Genomic DNA, 18,652 nt, shown 5'->3' on the forward strand with positions numbered 1-18,652 from the left:
TAAACGAGCACTGTGGCAATTCTATTTTCTTATAATCGATACTGCATGTTTTTTTTTGGGGAATGCGACTTAAAAGCCTGTTGTTCTAAGGAGTTTATAATGAATTCCTAACATAGGAGTAGTTTTATAACCCCATGGTGTTATTACCAACGCTTTCTTTTTGTAGTAAATTAGAAAAATAAAAAGGGAGACAACTTGAGCTCCGTCAAGAATTGACATCTCATTTAGATATATATGAGATTTTGTGAAAATAACCTGCTGTGTACATGTTTGTATCTACCATAAGGAAGTAGAAAAATAGAAAGACCTACTTATAAACAAACAAATGATCATTGAAAACTTATTCCTTTATTTACATGTTTGACATGAAATTGAGTAAAATAAAATATATAAGCCCTTTATCTGTTTTTATGATCTTAGCGCAAATATGTTCGTGACATTTACATTGAAATTGACAAGGGTTACATATCTATATTGCATGGTATTTCTGGTACTTATCAGCAATACAGTTTATAGATTATCAACAGTATCATGAGTCTATCAATATTTAATTTCAATATCAAAGAACCCGGTGCCTTAATATTAATATTAAATTTCGAGATGCTGCTGACAATCTATATACTGTATTCCGCCATATCCGGAATTCGTAAACGGTAAATTACACAACAGGATCAACTGTAACTTTACTTCTTCCTGAGTAGAAGCAATTTAACTTGATAATGTAACAGCTGGTAAGTTTAATATTATTCTGAATATTCCTTGCTTTGTTAACTTTATATCAATTTGTTTTAAAAGTACTTAATATGAATTCCATTTTCATTTATCATTAATATGCTTATCTAACATAATAAATAAGTTGTGTTACAAAGTCTCACAAACAAACCAAAGCCAAACCTTAGTGATTGTCCAGGGCAAATAACTGCTCTATCACTCATTAATTATATTGTAGCATGAAAGGGTGAAATAGAAGCATTATCCCTGATTTATGAACGGAAAAATGACAGTAAATCCCTCCCAAAACCAACGGATGTTAATGACTCATTCAAAACGTACAAAAAATGCAACTAAAGTTATGTCGTCAACAAAATCAGTTATACAGAAAGTGAGCAAATATGGAAAACAAATAAATACTTGACTTCTACAAATGAGAGATACTGTAAAACTTCATAACATGCAGATTGTTGAACAACTTAAGGAACCGTCGAAAAACAATTTCCTGAAATGTGATTTTAATTTTTAAAAATAATAGATATACTGGTGATTATATAAATATAATTTCAGGTCGACAAAAATGTAATAGGGCAAATTGGGATCTAATAGGGTCCGGAACACTCAGGGGGGAAATAGGAAGTCTTAATTTGCCCTGAATTTTAATCAGTGTACATTGGAATTCTAATTTGTCCTAGGACAAATTCGGATATCTCGATTTGCTATAGGAAGATTCTATAATAATAAAAATACTAAATTTTAGTATGATCTGGAATCACACTAGATGTAATGGTCGGGAAAATTCTGGATATTACTGAACATTTCAAAATTAATATATGTTTATAATTCATAAAAAAAAAATATTGTTGTTGGACATATTACATATTTTGATTTTGAACATATTTTGATTTTGAACATATTTTATTCAATGAATTATTATTGATTACATAAATCTACAAAATTTTATTATGAAAAAATAAAACAATGAAAAATCAGCATATTGACATCTCTTTTATTTTTTTTTATTTATGTATTGTTTGTGATATTTTGTGTAGCTTGTGTTTTGGACCTTCGGCTTGAGTATTTTAACGGCATCGTTTAGCTTCTCGCATATTGACAGTAGCACTGTCTCTGATGACATTGTGTCTGGTAAGTCGACTATATTCATTGCATCCTGAAGCTCCAAGGCAACACATTTGTCACAAATGAATTGAGAATAAGAAATTATTTCCAATAGTTGGCTTGATATTTAGACCAGTTAACATAGTGGTAATAAGGAATATGTCATTACTCTCTGGATTACTGTCATAGTTATGTTCTTATCCTTCATATATAGGGCTTTAGCTACTGGAAGTCTGTCTTGGACCACTACATACTCCTCCCTCACAGTGACAGTCATGTCCTTGATTTCTGCGAGCACAAATCTAGAATGGTGTTAGACATAAAAATATGTGAAATAAAGAAATACGGATTACCAGGTGGACGGGCACCAAGCTAATTCTGATTTATTTTTAGATATTTTTGCAAGTGTTCGGGATTCATGAGTCGCCTTGTGCTAATATTTTTCACCCTGCTCTGGTTGTTGTCTTTGACATGATCGCCAAATTCATTCTAGTATTTCATTTGTACATGTATCGTTTTTCAAAAATTCACAACTCAAAAATGATATTCAACGGTCTTGAGAGAGCATTCCTGTCACAGTTGTTTTTTTGTCTGCGATTCCAGCTACTTCAGTCCGGGGTTCAAAAGAAAAGGCCTGCAGAAGCACTAAGCTTGTCGTAAAGGGCGACTAAGTAGTGCTCAGCATAATCCTGGCCGGGGCTAGGGCGCTCTGCACACAGAACAACTGGGTTGTGTGTCCAAGGTGGTGGAATAGGGTACCCCTGGCGTGTTATATGTGGATCGTCAGGCAATAATACGGAAAACTTTACCGACAACCACAGTGGTGCACCGTGTTGGGAAAGATACCCCGTTCGTCATATGTTAAAGAACCCTGCTGTTTTTGTGATTGTGGGTGTCTCGGGTACTCGTGGATAATAAGCAAGTAAACCAAGTATTGTTTTTTGTTGTTGTTGTTTTGCTATTACAGATACCACAAATTCACGTCCATTGTCTGACTGTAGAATCTTTGGCAGTCCAATATGTGTATTTCTGCTACATCAGATGCAGTTTTATTTTCTAAGGGATAAGTCCACGAGAATTTGCTAAAATTATCTCTAGTGTGCGTTATATAGCGAAACTTTTATGTGGCTTGCATTCTTGTGAGATATCACAAAGATGTAATTGGTTACCCGGCAACTGACTTCTTCAATGGCTTTCTGGTTGAGCATGTTGAGCAAGTCTCTATAAAAAGATAACATATTCCAGCTTAACTTGTTTTTACTTCGTGCCATGTTTTCCTCGACCCCAATGGTCTGTTCTTAGATGAAATTTCTAGATAACACTAAGCACGTCATCCTTCTAAAAAGCTCGACAATCTGTTTTTAGACAAAGTATAATCTCCATTTCAACAAATGTTGTTTTCTTAATTTTATTAACAACCAACTATTAGAATTTTTCTCCTTCAGCTATTGTTTTTCTCTTGTCTGTCTCCAGACATTTTAATATAGAATTGTACTTTGTTCCAGAAGCTTTTCGCTGTCATGTTTGTATGACAGGTGACTTTCATATTCAAATAATTTTTCGTAGAATGCATTTTTGTGTTCATCCATGTGAAGTTTTATTAAGTCGCTAATATTGTTAGCGACTTCTTGCACACGTCATTTCAGTACTTTATATACCCATATGATTTGAATAATTATATATTTTGACTCCACGTAATGCTACAGATCTGTGCTGTGTTCACCGCAATAGCATCATAATTCTAGCTTCATACGAGATAAAAATGTACAACTAATGTTTCTTGTTTGTATGAGAGAGGGGATTTTACATGAAATGATCGGTTAGCATTGAACATTACCCAGTTTCCGATTAAGGCACAGGGGCTCGTTACAAGTCTATATAGGTCATGTACATTAGCAGGGCCCCAATATCTATGAATAGTCATTGCCACTTGTTTAATCTAGTTTCTAATCTGGTTCCCTGGTCAATACCATAAGCGACACAAAGATCGCTGCAACTAATCTCTTTTAATAAAAGTCATACACAAGTCTATGTGTGTTTTTTCTACTTGTATGAGAACGTAATTAAATATATTTCGTTTTGTTTGAATAGGGGTATTCCCGTTATATAGATACTCCTGCTACGTTATAGGTTAAACTTGATATACAAGCTGGTCAATTAAATACGGGTATACAAATTAGTATTCCATGTTTGACAGAGTATATAATTAAGCATGAGGAAAAGTTTAGCGATAAAAAGGGTGGGGTCACATAAATACCGGAATATTGGTCATTTGGATATTGAAGGTGCACACAGAAACTTGAGACGTAGGTTTTTTTTGTATTTTGTTTTTTGTTTTTTTCATTGAATATATAATGTAATATAAAGTTAAATAATGCGCATGATATTATTGAATATATTGCTGTTGGATGTTTTTAAAGAATAAATGTGTTGTAACGTAAGACAAAATAAGAAAAGCTACTGCGAGCAATTATTTGTTTTGAATGTTAGAAATATGGCTATGGTTGAAGGTTGGAAAATGGATATGGTTGAATGTCACAATATATAAATGAATTTGGATATTCAATATACAACATATGTAGAAGAGATATGAGTAGTTATCATGCAAATGAACTAAGAATTAAATACTTTAAATTCGGAGGACCACAGCGATTGAGAATTTGAATTTAAAAGGTGAAAAGATCGGTAAGCATTTAATTAATGTAATATTACCCAGTTTCCGATTCAAACACAGGGGCTCGATACAATTGAATATATAAAGGTCAATTTATTATCTCGATATCTATATATAGCTATTGCCAGTTGTTTAATCTGGTTCCAGGTAATGGAAAACATTCGGGTCATCACGGTTACGGAAGAATACGCAATCATATCAAAGGAACCAAGATTTTAGCGGAAGTCACCCGATTTTAAGCATATCGCATTTGTACCATTTCGGATGTTGAAAGTAAGCAAATTTCAGTGACCGAGAATATTTGACGATTGGCGACTTTGAAGACTTCAGTCTTTGATATATACGTTAAATATGTGTGAGCAACACTTTTAATCTATGTTCAAAGCATTAAGCCCTAAACTAAATCAAAATACACCTGTCACAGAAAACTTAATAACCATTAAAACCATTAGATAATGAAATACACAACAATCTTTAATTTCACTATCTAACTTATGAGATAATAAAAAAAAAATAAAATAATAAATAAATGTACTTGTGTATTTTAATTTACCAGGAAATTGTCCTAAGCATATTAAAAACTTTTTATCTTTATCTTTTGAATTTTTGACTTAGAGCCAGTAGGAGTCAGGATCCCTTAGTGTAAATTTGAAATTCTAAGTTCTCCTAGGGCAAATTATAATTTTTATTTGCACTGCTTTGAAATCCAGCTCAAATTGGAATTCTAATTTATTCAAGAAGAAATTAGAACTCCGGTTTGCCTACGGATGGTTCCGGATGCAATTGGCCTTCAATTTGCCTATAACATGAGACTATTATGTATAGAAATAGCCATGTAACTGAACCTACGTACCATTTTGAAAAAGTAAGCTTAAAAGTAAAGCAGTGTCAATGATGGCATGATGTTTTGGTACCATTTACAAAGGAACATATACGTAAGATCATTACATCGATTACTTTTAATGCTTTATTCAAAGTTTAATAAAATAAATGCATTTGATCATAGATAACAGATAAATTGAAAGAACTATGACTTCGAAGTGAATTTCCGATAACTTGACTGCAATATTTTCAATAAAAGTAGTTATTATGTCATTTACACTGTCACCTTCTTTTTTAGATGAATCGATACATAGTGGTCATCAGCGCGGAGTCCCAGTTACACGGTTTGCTTTAAGATACAATTAATAGAGCAAATAATAAGATTTAAATGAAAACAAAATAACAACTTGACCAGGAAAACAGAACAATAACACCATAAATAATGCAAATTATATATAACAATACAAAACAGGAACTTAACAATAAAATAAACAACCCAGACACTTATTTAACTTTAAGTTTGGACCAGGTTTATCGATAAGAAAAAACGTCCTCCTTTTTTCTTTCTAGAAACACCCATGGAGTTGTTTATAAGATGCCAAAATTCGGGTAAAAGCGAAAGTCGTAAATAACAACATTACAAACAAGTTGTTCTCGTTGTCAAATAGCCACATGATAACGACTGATAATAATTGATATGCTTAAACTGATTCTGTTAGACGTGCTTTTATTGATACTTTAGTTTGAGTAACTATGTATACTTATAAGTTGCTTTTGGATTTCCAACTTGCTTACAGAAATAACAAGTACTCTTTAGAAGAAGGTACAGCTTGTTGTCTTTTGTTAAAGTGTTTGTTTCGATCTTAAGAGTTAAATCCAAATTCGACAAATTTATATAGTTCGATTTGTTGTATTTTCCACCACTGTCCGAGGAGAGCCAAGCGCTTAGAACCATGTTTAACCCTACTTCATGTGTCAGTTCCAAACAAAAAAAAAAAAACTGTTGTCCAGTGGTTGTCATTGTGTCTTTTTATGTGTATTGTTAGTCGTTTTACGTTTTTATATATAGTAGTCGATGCGTTATGGTATGGGTTTTTTGCCCATCATTGAAGACCATGTAGTGACCTGTAGAAGTTGAATTGTTCATTGTTTGGCATTCGGTGGATGACTATCTCAATGGCAGTCATACCACATCATATTTTTTATATAAAATTGTTGCAAAGGTTTATTTGTAGACCAAAAATATCCATGTAGCTTTTTCAGGCTTTGATATAATTATGACATTAAACCTCCTGGAAGGAAGTTTGGGCATACTAATGAAAAATAGACAATTTGAATAGTAAACTTTTACCCCTCCTTTTTCTTCGTCGACCTTTAATGTAGGTCGAGATCTCTCAATGTATTCAGTGTCAATTTCTATGGGATAGATGCGATATTCAGTCTCCGAAAAATACCTTATGATTAAAGTATATTTCTGCTATATTACATGACTATTGTGTATGCCACTGGTAAGGGGTTTTGTAAAACTCAATCATTCCATTCTTTCCATTTTTTTCCGTTATAACCTTTTATCACAAATAATTCAATTGATTGTATTATGCATGTCAAATGTGACATTTCCATGTTCAAATACATTTTATGTAAATCATTTGATATGAAGTGACAAAATACTCTTTTGATGAATGTACATTAAGTTTCTCTTTAAAAATTCAAATTTCTGCTCGGTCAACAGAATTGTTATATAGAAATGTTTCCCACACAAAAAGAGAAAACGCCGATGTTTGAAGAATTCTTATAGTCTTGGTCTGCCATTTCTTTGTTTTTTAGTAGTTAATGTAATCAAGGAAACAATACTTTAAATAAAGACCTTATCTTTTATCGATATCGTACTCACACTATTTTATGAATATATAATTTATATTATACAAGGCGTCACGTGTGAGGTACCCTTCAGGAAAAAGTGAAGTTATTAGTTTTGTGAAGTTGAAATAGTTCTGCATGAAGTACCGTCCTTTGCCAAAATTGAATTTTAAAATTAACTTTGCTTTGATTCTTGGTTACACAAGTATACCATATAAACAAAAATCGAGAAAAAAGAAATATATGCAGTCGTAGGATTAACTTAAGTTTTATTACTTTTTAAAATATATGTTTATAATGATGTATGGTTTATTGTCGTCTGTACATGTTCTTTGGATATTGTCATTTATGAAATGAATTACGGAAATTCAGTTAATTAACGACATAAATGGCCAGCCCATGGTAAAACAATGTTAAAATGGAGTTTTTACGTGATTTATTATGATTTTTATAGGACTAATTTCTTAATTGTTTTTTAATAGACGCAGCCTATGTGTTTCACGAAATTTTGGTCATGTGTTTATCACATTTAAAATACCATGGTTGTAAGAGCTTTAAAGCACGTCATAGTAGGGAATATTGTATAAATTTTATATAATCTTTATATTTCTTAAGAAAAAAAAACTTTTAAAAAAAATCAAACCTTCACAACGACGTTAATAACGAGTGTTTGATCTATTCAAAGAAATTTAGAAAATAAATTATAACTCAATAGAGTGATATGACAAATACTTTTTATGAATCGAATAAAAAATCAAGGATTGAACATTTTAATTATGACCCCTCTTGTTTTTTTTGATAGAATAACAAAATACTAATTGTACGATCTTAACCAATGAGAATGAAACATCATGCTACAATGGCCTTATTTAATGCTTCAAATATTACAAATGTCTAAAAGGGTGCAGAAATGTGTTATTCATATCCAAACGTTGACATTTACATACAACACCTTTTATTTGAATAACAAAAATGAATTATGAACGAGTTGAATTTTCTGTATTGACTTTTATTACAAATGTGTATTTTATATAAAGAGGATCAGAAATGTTTTTAAAAAAAGTGTTTACACAAATTACTATAATAATGTTTCTATTCAGTCGTTGAATATTTACCTTATTGCTAGTTCGATATGTCGAATTAAAATACTTTTTGCACTTATTAGGCGTTTTCCATACTTTGAATAAAAGTGTAAACGTAATGATTCGTTTTCTTTCTTTATAGTTTTACAATTTGAATTAAGTTAATACCTAGTTATAGTATCGCCCCCAACCCGATAAGGGAAAAGAAAAGAAATGCACATCTATAAAATGTTCCCAAAATGGAAATGTCCGTTTTTGTACTCCTTTCTTGATCAGAATGCCTTTATCCTAGCTATATCATAAAGTTTTCATCTCTGAAAGATTAAACCAATATAGGTAAACATGAACTCAATCGCAGAGAAGTTTTACAAAGAGTTAAGTAGTATACTTGTTTCTATTTCAATTTAGAAGCCACGTTGACATGGAGAAAATAGAGAAAACAAAACCATAAGTTTGAACAACAAGGGCAAGAATTAACGCAGAAAAAGTCTTAGCGACAGAAAAAAGGAAAAGAAAAGAAAGAACGTCAAATAAAACAACAAGGAGAACTTGATAAAGAAGGACAAATAAACCGACAAGAAGTTGAAAGAAAAAATATGATTGAAAAAATTGGCCATGGTTTGTGTAAAAAATTGTAAAAGATTTAATACTATCTCTTATAGTATAAACTGATAAAATGAAAGAAAATCACACACAAATATTTCATCTATGTGTTTGCCTAAATGCGTTTTAATAAGATATTTTTATTCTTTGACCTAAATAATCCTGTTTCAAAAATAGTTACCCTAATCTTTTGTAGGCTTTGTTAATATAAATCACAATAACAGAGTGGTTTCTCAGTCAATATAAAATTACATTTCATTGCTTAAGATGATGTTTTTTAAACTATAAAAGGATTCAAATTTATCTAGGGGTAACGTAAACCGCTATGCTATGAGCTATATAAAACATTATTGTTTTTACTTTACATTTGTTGGAGTTGAAATACCAGTGAGGGAATTTCGTAATATCAGTTGTGTTGCCATCGCTACTTACAAAAAAGACATCACGGAAGTGGATGAGATTGGATAAGTATTCGAACCCGACCATGACACGAACGTCAAAATCAAAATTCCTGCATTCTCAGAATCGACAACAGTTATAACCAAGGTGCTGAAGACAACATAAATACATTTTAAGCTGAGAAACACATTGACGAGACAAGATGAATGATTTTGTTATGGTTATATTTCTAACATTACAAAACATTGCAAAATTATAAATGAAGAGTAATAAAACAAAATCCGCACTGATATAATCTAGGCAGGTGTCAATAGTAATATTTTAAAAGGAAGGTCCGTAAAACTAGTGTCAATATCAGGGAAAAAAGAAGACATAATTTTGTTAAGAATGATTACAATAGGAGAATTAAGTGTTATTCTCTGTAAGAATCAGGTAGTTAGTGCATCATGGTGAAAAAAAATTTAAAAAAAAAACATACGAGTCTTCCCTGAAATCGTATTCAAATGTGATCTGAAGCTAGACATGGCATTAATTTCTTTTATTAGTGTCAGTTATTCGAGTTATACACTTTGCGAAATACAATACAATTTCATCATCAAAGGAAGATAACTCGCTTTCTCCTTATCATTTTATTTTATTATGACTTTGAACGCGGATTTTGCGTCCTTTGACCTTCCTAGAATGAACGATTGTCAATTAGTCTTCAATGCACCAAGCACTATGTGGTCATATTTTACTATTTTCAAATTCAAATGTTTTGTCTTCTAAGCATGATTAATTATTTTTCATTGAACTTGATTCGTACGGATTTCAGCACGTGAGTTTTAAGTAAATATGGTCAGAAGTGACAAAGAACGCATCAACTAAAAAAGTAAATCTTCAAGCGTTCTGGGCACGAGTTATAATTTCGATTTGTGACTTTTTTCTGAAAAAGTCCTAGATTGAAATTATTGAATTTATTTTACATGTTAATTTTCGATTTTGTTTTACATATTTGATAAATCACTGTTTTCGATATAATAATACGTTTGAAATATAAATAAGAAATAAATCTATAAGTCGTAAGCTTTAAATTTTCACATTTCGTTTCCCTATTTTCCTTTTGCTTTTGGTAAATACATTGAGATATTGAGATTGTATATTTGTAGAAGTTTATGGTTTTTCATGAGATATTGTTGGACAATTTTGAGTTGTTAGACTAAGTTCAAATTCGTAAAGCAATTATTTTTAAGATTATGCTTCCGCCAACAAAACGTAGTGGATGAATAGTATTTATCTTCACAACTTAAGGTAGTAGATCTGGGATACCCCAAAAATGTTTCCATATTTCAATTTACTTTAAATTTGCACATGATATTACACTAACTTTGGCGCATCGTTTGTCAATTTTTTAAGAAAATTCACCGTGCAGATTTTGAACATGAATATTTTTAGAAATCTGAATCATTTAGTGTCATTGTGACAATATATTTAAATAAGCAACTGAATATCAAATCAAATTCAATTCAAAAGGATTACTATATCGGAATTAACATGGAATTATTTACTATCTTATTGTATTTTTTTGTAGAAGAGATTTTAGGCTATAATTTACCAAAGTAACTAAAAAGGGGGATATTATTCAGCTATTTGCTTATAAAAAAACCTCTATTTTGCAAAAAGTCCATAATTCAATTCTCGTACAAAACTTAAATTATATGGACCTTACATAAGCAAATCAATGAACAAATTTTCAGAAAAGTTCACAATGTAATTTTTTTTAAGTTTTAATGATTGTAGGGTAAGGAATTGGAATATATTTTTTAAATAATTAATCATTATGACTAAAATCATGTTAATATTCAATAAGGTTACCAAATATCAAATTATGATGATTTATATTGATGGAAGAGCATTGCCGGGCACAGCTTGAGTCAACTACTGTTGCAAATTAATGTCACACAAATATTCATACTTCTGCACGAAAGGACAAACTTATATGCTAAACATAGTTGAATGCTGAATAGAGTCATATGCTGAACAAAGCAACAAAATGAAAACAGAAAGCTTGAAGTCTTATAAGAAATTATAAACAAAGTATATTTTTATCTCTAAAAAGTTAAGAAGTTGTAAAACTGGCAAGGTTATTGGTCAGCCGTACTGTCTCATGACAGAGATTATGTTCATATTTCAATTTGAATATTTTATCTAAAGGTTTGCAGTAAAAGGCATCATTTCAAACGTTTTCTAACCTTATAAAAGTATATATTGCTCAGATTACCCATTTTAAATATGTAATCAATACTTCAAAAGAGTTACTGGCACTGGCATTTTGTTCTAGAAGTTGAACCCTTTCTTGTATTTATTTCTCTTTAACATCATTATCACTTTGAAGCTTGCATATTAAGAGTCATTCAAATCCTTTCAATTTGGATTACCTTCCTTACACCAGGTCTTCTACCTTAAGGCTTAAGTGTTTACTTGTCAAATTAATTCCTGGTAACTTGTAGATTGTAAACCATTCCTTACACTCTACACAAGACTAAGCATTATTTTCTAAATCTTCTTAAAATTGTTCATTTAATTGGATTTTAAACAAATATGAATTAATTTTTTAAAAATACATTCATATAACTTTCTATTGCTAATCTTGTCCAATTTGTAGTCGGTTCCTTTGATACAGAAGGATATACAAAATGCTTCGAAAAACCATAAGGAACTACTGAGAATTTGACTACTATTTGTTATTGACGATGTCGACAGTGCAAAAAGAAGTATAATGCAAATATAAGTATGAAGTGTTAAATTGCTGAACCCAATTAGAAATTTTAATCAGTCGATAAAATCTAAGGTTTTGTCTTTATTTCTTTGTCGGATTTCATTTTGTTACTGATACATAAACGATATTGTCTACACATATAATTTACTTCATATTGTTTATTATTGGTAATTATCACCTAATATACAGTAATAGTATGATGTGTGATGTATGATGAAAATAAATCAGATAGAAATTGTTCAGTAGTTTATTCAAATAAGACTAAGTGTCTTCTTTATTCTGTTTATATCAATTTTCTATTTCCAGTAATGTTACGATAGTTGAGGATGTTTCATACCTATTACAACAATAATACAGTGGCACCTTTTTGACACCCAGGGGAATTTAGATATAGATATTATGATATACTGAAAATTGTCAAAGTCCGAATCATATGCCATATAATATAGACTTTATTTCAAGTTTGTTCCATGAAGGGGTGCGATATATGTCTAGAATTTTGATATAAGGTAAAACTTTTGGAATCAAACAATCACTTAATAATTGTATAATAATGTATATACTAAATATCGTAAATTTAAATCTGAATTAATAGTAGACAACATAAACATATGTCTCCATTTCTACAGTTCATTTTGTCGATTTATGTGTGATTGGTCTCTGAATGTATCGACACTTTTTTGAATTTGAAAAGTTAATTGAAAAAAAAAATAAACGATGTCTTCTGCATTTTACCATTAAATTATAAGAATAAGATAATTTTTTTTAGAAAAAAGACATCATAAGAGATAAATATCGTTTGATTCTTCGCGTATTGTAGGAGTGACTTCCACACCTTTTTAGACAACCATCAATGTTCACAAAACCCAATTGCGAGTCGAATCAAAGATATCCATACTCAAGTAATCTTGTTCAGGCAAACAATGAATATGATTTCCGAATATGATTGTGGAAATGATTTTGATTCAGGTACCATGACCATAATAATTAAACATTAGTTTTCGAATCATGAATGCACTTACGCGTTGATAAACTGTATAAAGCGTACATTGATCAATCAATTTATCCAACGAAATAGTCGAATACTCATGATACACTAAAGGATTTTTTATCGTAAAATAAAAGTGAGTCTACAACGTTAGTATGGCTGTTCTTTGATGAAAGCCGTTTTTGTACGATGATTTATTCTGGTTTTTTTTAATCGATGATTCTTGTTATTCGCCGATGGGGTATTTACATATATAATTTTTTTCTGAATTAACTATAAAAAATATGGAAATATAAAAAATTTAGGTTTTATAGTTTTTTGTGGAGTCCGAATTGTTTATTTGCTTTTTTCACTTTGTATGTATGATTTCAGCTACTTCATGTCCTTTGTTGCGTATATCTGTTTTCCATGTCTGGTCTTTGTCCCTGGATTACATTCTTTTGATTTTTACCGTTATAACATTGGTTCCCTTTATTATTCTTTTATATTTAGCATGAACAGAAATAAGTGCTCAAATTGTGTAACAACTTGCTAGATTTGAATGAAAACATTAATATTTTATGTATATTGGTGTTGGTATTTAGCTGGGTCATGGTATAAGATATTTCAATTCATCAAGATTTAAAGAAAATATTGCTAGCTTGCACTGAAGTATACATTTAGGAACAAAACTATATAAATTTCAGTCTGCAAATTTTGTTTTTGACAGCCGTAGATTTACTTTGTTTATGTTTATATTGTTAATGTTATATAGAAGTTATAAAACATTTTCCCTAAATTTGACTTGTGCTTGTGTATTATATACATATAAAGATGCATTTAGCAATGTTTCAGTGCTAAATTTATTTGTATTATCAAACATATGAATGCAAACATTTCTTTAAGGATTTTCCTAGATATTGACTTAAGCTGAGCCTTTATTTATGACCATACACGAATACAACCCCCGCCCAACTGATGTATAAATCCAAAAGATTATCACAAGAATTAAACAGTCAATGGAAGATTCGCTTTCTCCCTGATCAATCTATATCTGGCTTCGGGGACTAATAATCTACAATTAAAAAAAAAACAGATTTGAAACTGTTTTGCGATAAAACAGTAAAGACGTAATACAAATTCCTATAGATTACACTAATAAAGGATGTAAATAGAACAAACAAGTAGGGTGCACTCGATTATAAAATAAAAAATAATAAGGAAAAAATTTGGGCCAGCTGTAGCCTGTCCTGTGGTAGGAGGGTTTTTTCACGACGTACATTGAAGACAAATGGGTGGCCTTGGGTTGACATTTATATCCCGGTGATGTTACTGTCTCTTTGGCGTATATTCCATACCCATTTTCGTTATATTTCAACAAGTGTCAACAAACACTTAAGGCAACGTTCAAAGGCCTTGGCAATAAACATAATAAAATCCACGCTAATGGAACGACTACACTCATTTAAAATTAACTAAAAAAGAGAACGAAAAAAAGACAAATTAATGACCAATATATCCTCATTTTGTATAGGAGTATGTCTGGGGGTAAAACTAGTTTTTTAAGCCTTAACCATTCCATTTCAATGTATGATAAAAAAAAATGATTGAAACAACACCATAAAATTCACTCAATAATACATTCAATTTTATCCATAAAATAGCTAAAATAAATCATAGAAAACATGAGATGTCCATTTAAAGAACGCTTGTTACAATTACTAAATCCTAACAATATTTAAAGTAAGGCAATACTAAAAATCAAGGAAGGAGGGTTTCAGGTAAAAGCGTTAATATAATGAGATGACGAACGAAGCAATGCCAAAATTTACATAATTTTTTTTTTTTAATTCAAGATTAATGCAAACAAAATTATTTGTTCCGTCATTGGATCCGCACCTCAAAATGTCTTTGGTTTTACGTATATACGCAATTAGCAGTCGAAGATCTTTTTTCGTGAAAACAATAGATAATAACTTGAAAATCGAATCCTTTATGAATACATCTATCAAGGACAGTTGAAAAATCTATCGGATTTTGTACGAAAGAATATGCTTTGTAGACTATATTTCTGTAAACGTTGGTTGAGTAAATGCCATCTTTAAGACCTGCAAGTGCTATTGTATGTATACTAGACTAGACCTGCAACTGTTCAGTGTACCCAAATTTATCCTTTGAATTTTGTTGTTTGAAGTAGTAAATATCTTTGGATTATGTTACGAAATCTGAAAAATTCAAGTATATATGATTTTTTGAGCAAAACGTTTTTTCAGATGTTTCGGATATTTCGGCTACACACAACGAAGTTGTTGCTACATGATCCTTCAGTGATAGATAAGTCAATAGTAACGCCGATATTAAATATGCATATATTTTAATATCTGCCAGAAATATTCATGAATGATAGAAAACATCGCTCAAATGTGTTTTGAATTAGCATGACACAAATGTTTTAAAATAAAACCTCCAAATCTTACACAAATTTCTCTGATAGTAAGAGGTTTAAGCACTAGTGTTTGCAAATTTAAAACAAGAACACATCGGATAAAAACAAGATCAAAATATTGCTTCATTGGAGAGAGTAGTCAAGGGAACCAAGGTTATAGCGGTAATCAAAAGAATGTAATCCAGGGACAATGACCAGACATGGAAAACAGACATACACAACAAAGAACACATAGTAACTAAAATCATACATACAAAGTAACAAAAGTAAATGAGCAACTCGGACTCCACCAAAAACTTGGAGCATGGACCAGGTGCACCGATAGGGTAAGCGTCCTCTGCTTTTCTAGAAACACCCGCCGAATTGCTCATAAAAAAGTCAAGTCCGGGGTAGACAAACGAGGAAAGGAAAACTATGACCCGTTGAATAAATCAGTTTTCATGGTGCTGATGGATACACCATAACGATCCACGAGTTCATGATAACGACCATAAAACTTCTGTAGTGATGACTTCAATCTTGTAGCAAAATAACCCTTTTCCAGAAGCCTATTTGTTAGAGTTCTAGCGCGATACAAAAATGCGTAGTTTCGGCAAGCTCTGGCATAACGTATGAGTTGTGATATGAACACTCCATACGCAGGAGCCGAAGGGATAAATCATCTTTTTGTAGTAACTTCTGTAGTAAGTCATCACTACAGAATTTTTAAGGGCGTCATCATAAACTCGTGGATCCCTACGGTGTATCCATCTGTCATAGTTTTCCTTTCCTCTTTCGTCTACCCCGGATATGACCTTTTATGAACAACTCAGCAGGTGTTTCTAGAAAAAACAGTGGACGCTTACCCTACTGGTCCATGCTCCCAGTTTTTATGGAAAATAGTAGTATTTATTTCCCTGCATTAGGTTGACCAATCGTGTACTCTATTCAGATGAAAAGAAGTAGAACTCTGAAAAGACAGATTGGTGTACTGACAAAGTTTGTAATGATGATTTTTCTCTCTCAGATTCTTAAAGGATTTTAAGTTTATTTTTTTTATCCTTCAAAATGCATAGTTTGAAATTATGAGTGCGGAACCAAAAAAATGCAAAACTTCCGGTACCTTCAAACTTTTGATGATGGTTGAAAAAAGATGGTCAACCTCTATTCCCATGGTGATTTTGCGATCTCTGAATGATAGTACTACAACAAAAAATGGTTTTGGGGCCCTAGTTTTAATTAGAAATTACTGAAAAATTTGAAAAGGTTAGTGTTGTCGGCTATGGGAAAATAAATACTCCCTTTAGTGGAGTCCGAGGTGCTCATTTTCTTTTGAAACTTTGTATGGATGATTGTTGTTACTTTATGTTCTTTGTTGTGTTTATCTGTTTTCCATCACCACTATAACATTGGTTCCCTTGATTACTGTTTTATATAATTACAGTATCCTTGTTCGTGATATTTTGTGAATGGAAAGAATTACAACTCGGACTCTTTTCATAACATCATATATATTATTTAAATTATTTTCATCCGGTTTTCTCGATTGTATATTCGTATTGTAGTACCATCTAGTAAACAGAAAAAAATAGGTTCAGATCAGCTCAAATAAAAAAATTTAAATCAATGTATTGTCAGTATTTTTTGTGTTGTTACACTGTTTTTATATAAGACTCTTTTTTTCTAATTTTTGTGAAATTAATTTCAGATCTTTTAAAAATTGTGCTTCGTGATTATGTACATTATTGTTAATGTTATATTTGCTTGCTGATATTTTTTTTATCTTTTGTTATCTTTTATCTGGTCTAAAATCAACAGGCTTGTTTTGACTCACTAAAAAGAAAAACCCACAGAAACGAATGTAATAATCATCTGAGTTATACAATTTATTTTGTTTGGACTGGAAATATAAAGTGTGATCAAAAAGTGCATTGTTATTTCTACGTACACGAGTAAGCCCTTACCAGAATGTTCGCAGCTTATTTTCAATTTACGAACAATGTGAAAACTATTTCATACACGTGTATACATTTCGCATTACATGAATCTGCATTTTAAGATATATATGTTAAAGAGTAATCTATCGGAAATACAAAAAAAATGATATCCAGGAACATAGACCAGTCATGCAAAACAGACACTTACAACAAAGACCATAAAATAACGAAAATAATACGTGCAAAGCGACAACAGTAAATGAGCAGCTCGGACTCCACTAAATAAATGGGTGCATGGACCAGGATAATTCCGGAAATATGGAAGCACCTGCCAAGCTGCTCTTAAAACGTCAAGTTCGGGGAAGACGAAAGTGGAAAGGAAACCTATGCCACGTTGAACAAATCGGTTCTCAAAAATAAGACATATTTCACATAACAAGTGGGACGTATATGCCGATATGAGTATTGGCATGTGTACGAACTACGTCTTTTTTTTACATCTTTCTTCACCCAGGACTTAATTTCTGAAAAAACTTCTCGTAGAAAATGATAAAAATTAAGAATGCATGGCAAAACAACTTTGAAAAAGGGATCAATGTACATTTTGAATCATTAATTTACTGTTTATCTGCAAAAGTGTTCATTTGCTTCTACAACTATCGTTTTTATTTCACAACTCACGCGCCAATTTGGACATGGTACATTGGATTATTTTTAGAAGAGGAATATGTTATCTCGAACTAAAACTCATTGTTTAACAAATTTTAAAATCACAACCACGAAGTTATCGAAAAACGTGTTTTGTCATTGTCCGCTACAAACAAAAACAGACAGTTTTTATTAAAACGGGAAGCATATAGCGATCATTGTATTTTATCTGCAACACCTTAGTAACTGCTGAATGGAATTTCATGAAACTTAAACATATTATCTAATACTTAATGCCTCTAGTTGACCAAAGGAGACATTCTTCACTAAAAATAAGTGCAATGCATTCTAAGACACTTTGGCAAGTTATTTATTACATGAAGCGAACTTCCTTTTTGAATTTCAATCTGAATGTCTTTTGATGCAAAACATTTGCTTCGTCAATCGTCGACCGAGAAGGTGGGCAAATATCTCAAACGTATACGGAACATCTGTATGAGTTGACCAAAGGGGAGACTCTTCACTAATTATAAGTGCAATGCATTCTAAGACACTTTGGCAAGTTATTTATTCCATGAAGCAAACTTACTTTTTGAATTTCAATCTGAATGTCTTTTGATGCAAAACATTTGCTTCGTCAATCGTCG

General features: G+C 31.3%; 1 long non-coding RNA gene across 1 annotated transcript; it reads left to right on the plus strand.

Annotated features, from left to right (window-relative positions):
- Window positions 1-520: 520 nt before the first annotated feature.
- On the plus strand, window positions 521-9,299 carry LOC148616029 (uncharacterized). Its single transcript, XR_015922094.1, has 2 exons — window positions 521-731; window positions 8,677-9,299. It is a non-coding gene; the product is annotated as an uncharacterized LOC148616029 (long non-coding RNA).
- The last annotated feature ends 9,353 nt before the right edge of the window (window positions 9,300-18,652 follow it).

This window comes from Perna viridis, chromosome 5 (assembly GCF_037379345.1).
Source record: "Perna viridis isolate PV_CMFRI_1.1 ecotype Kerala chromosome 5, ASM3737934v1, whole genome shotgun sequence".
Taxonomy (NCBI): Eukaryota; Metazoa; Mollusca; class Bivalvia; order Mytilida; family Mytilidae; genus Perna; species Perna viridis.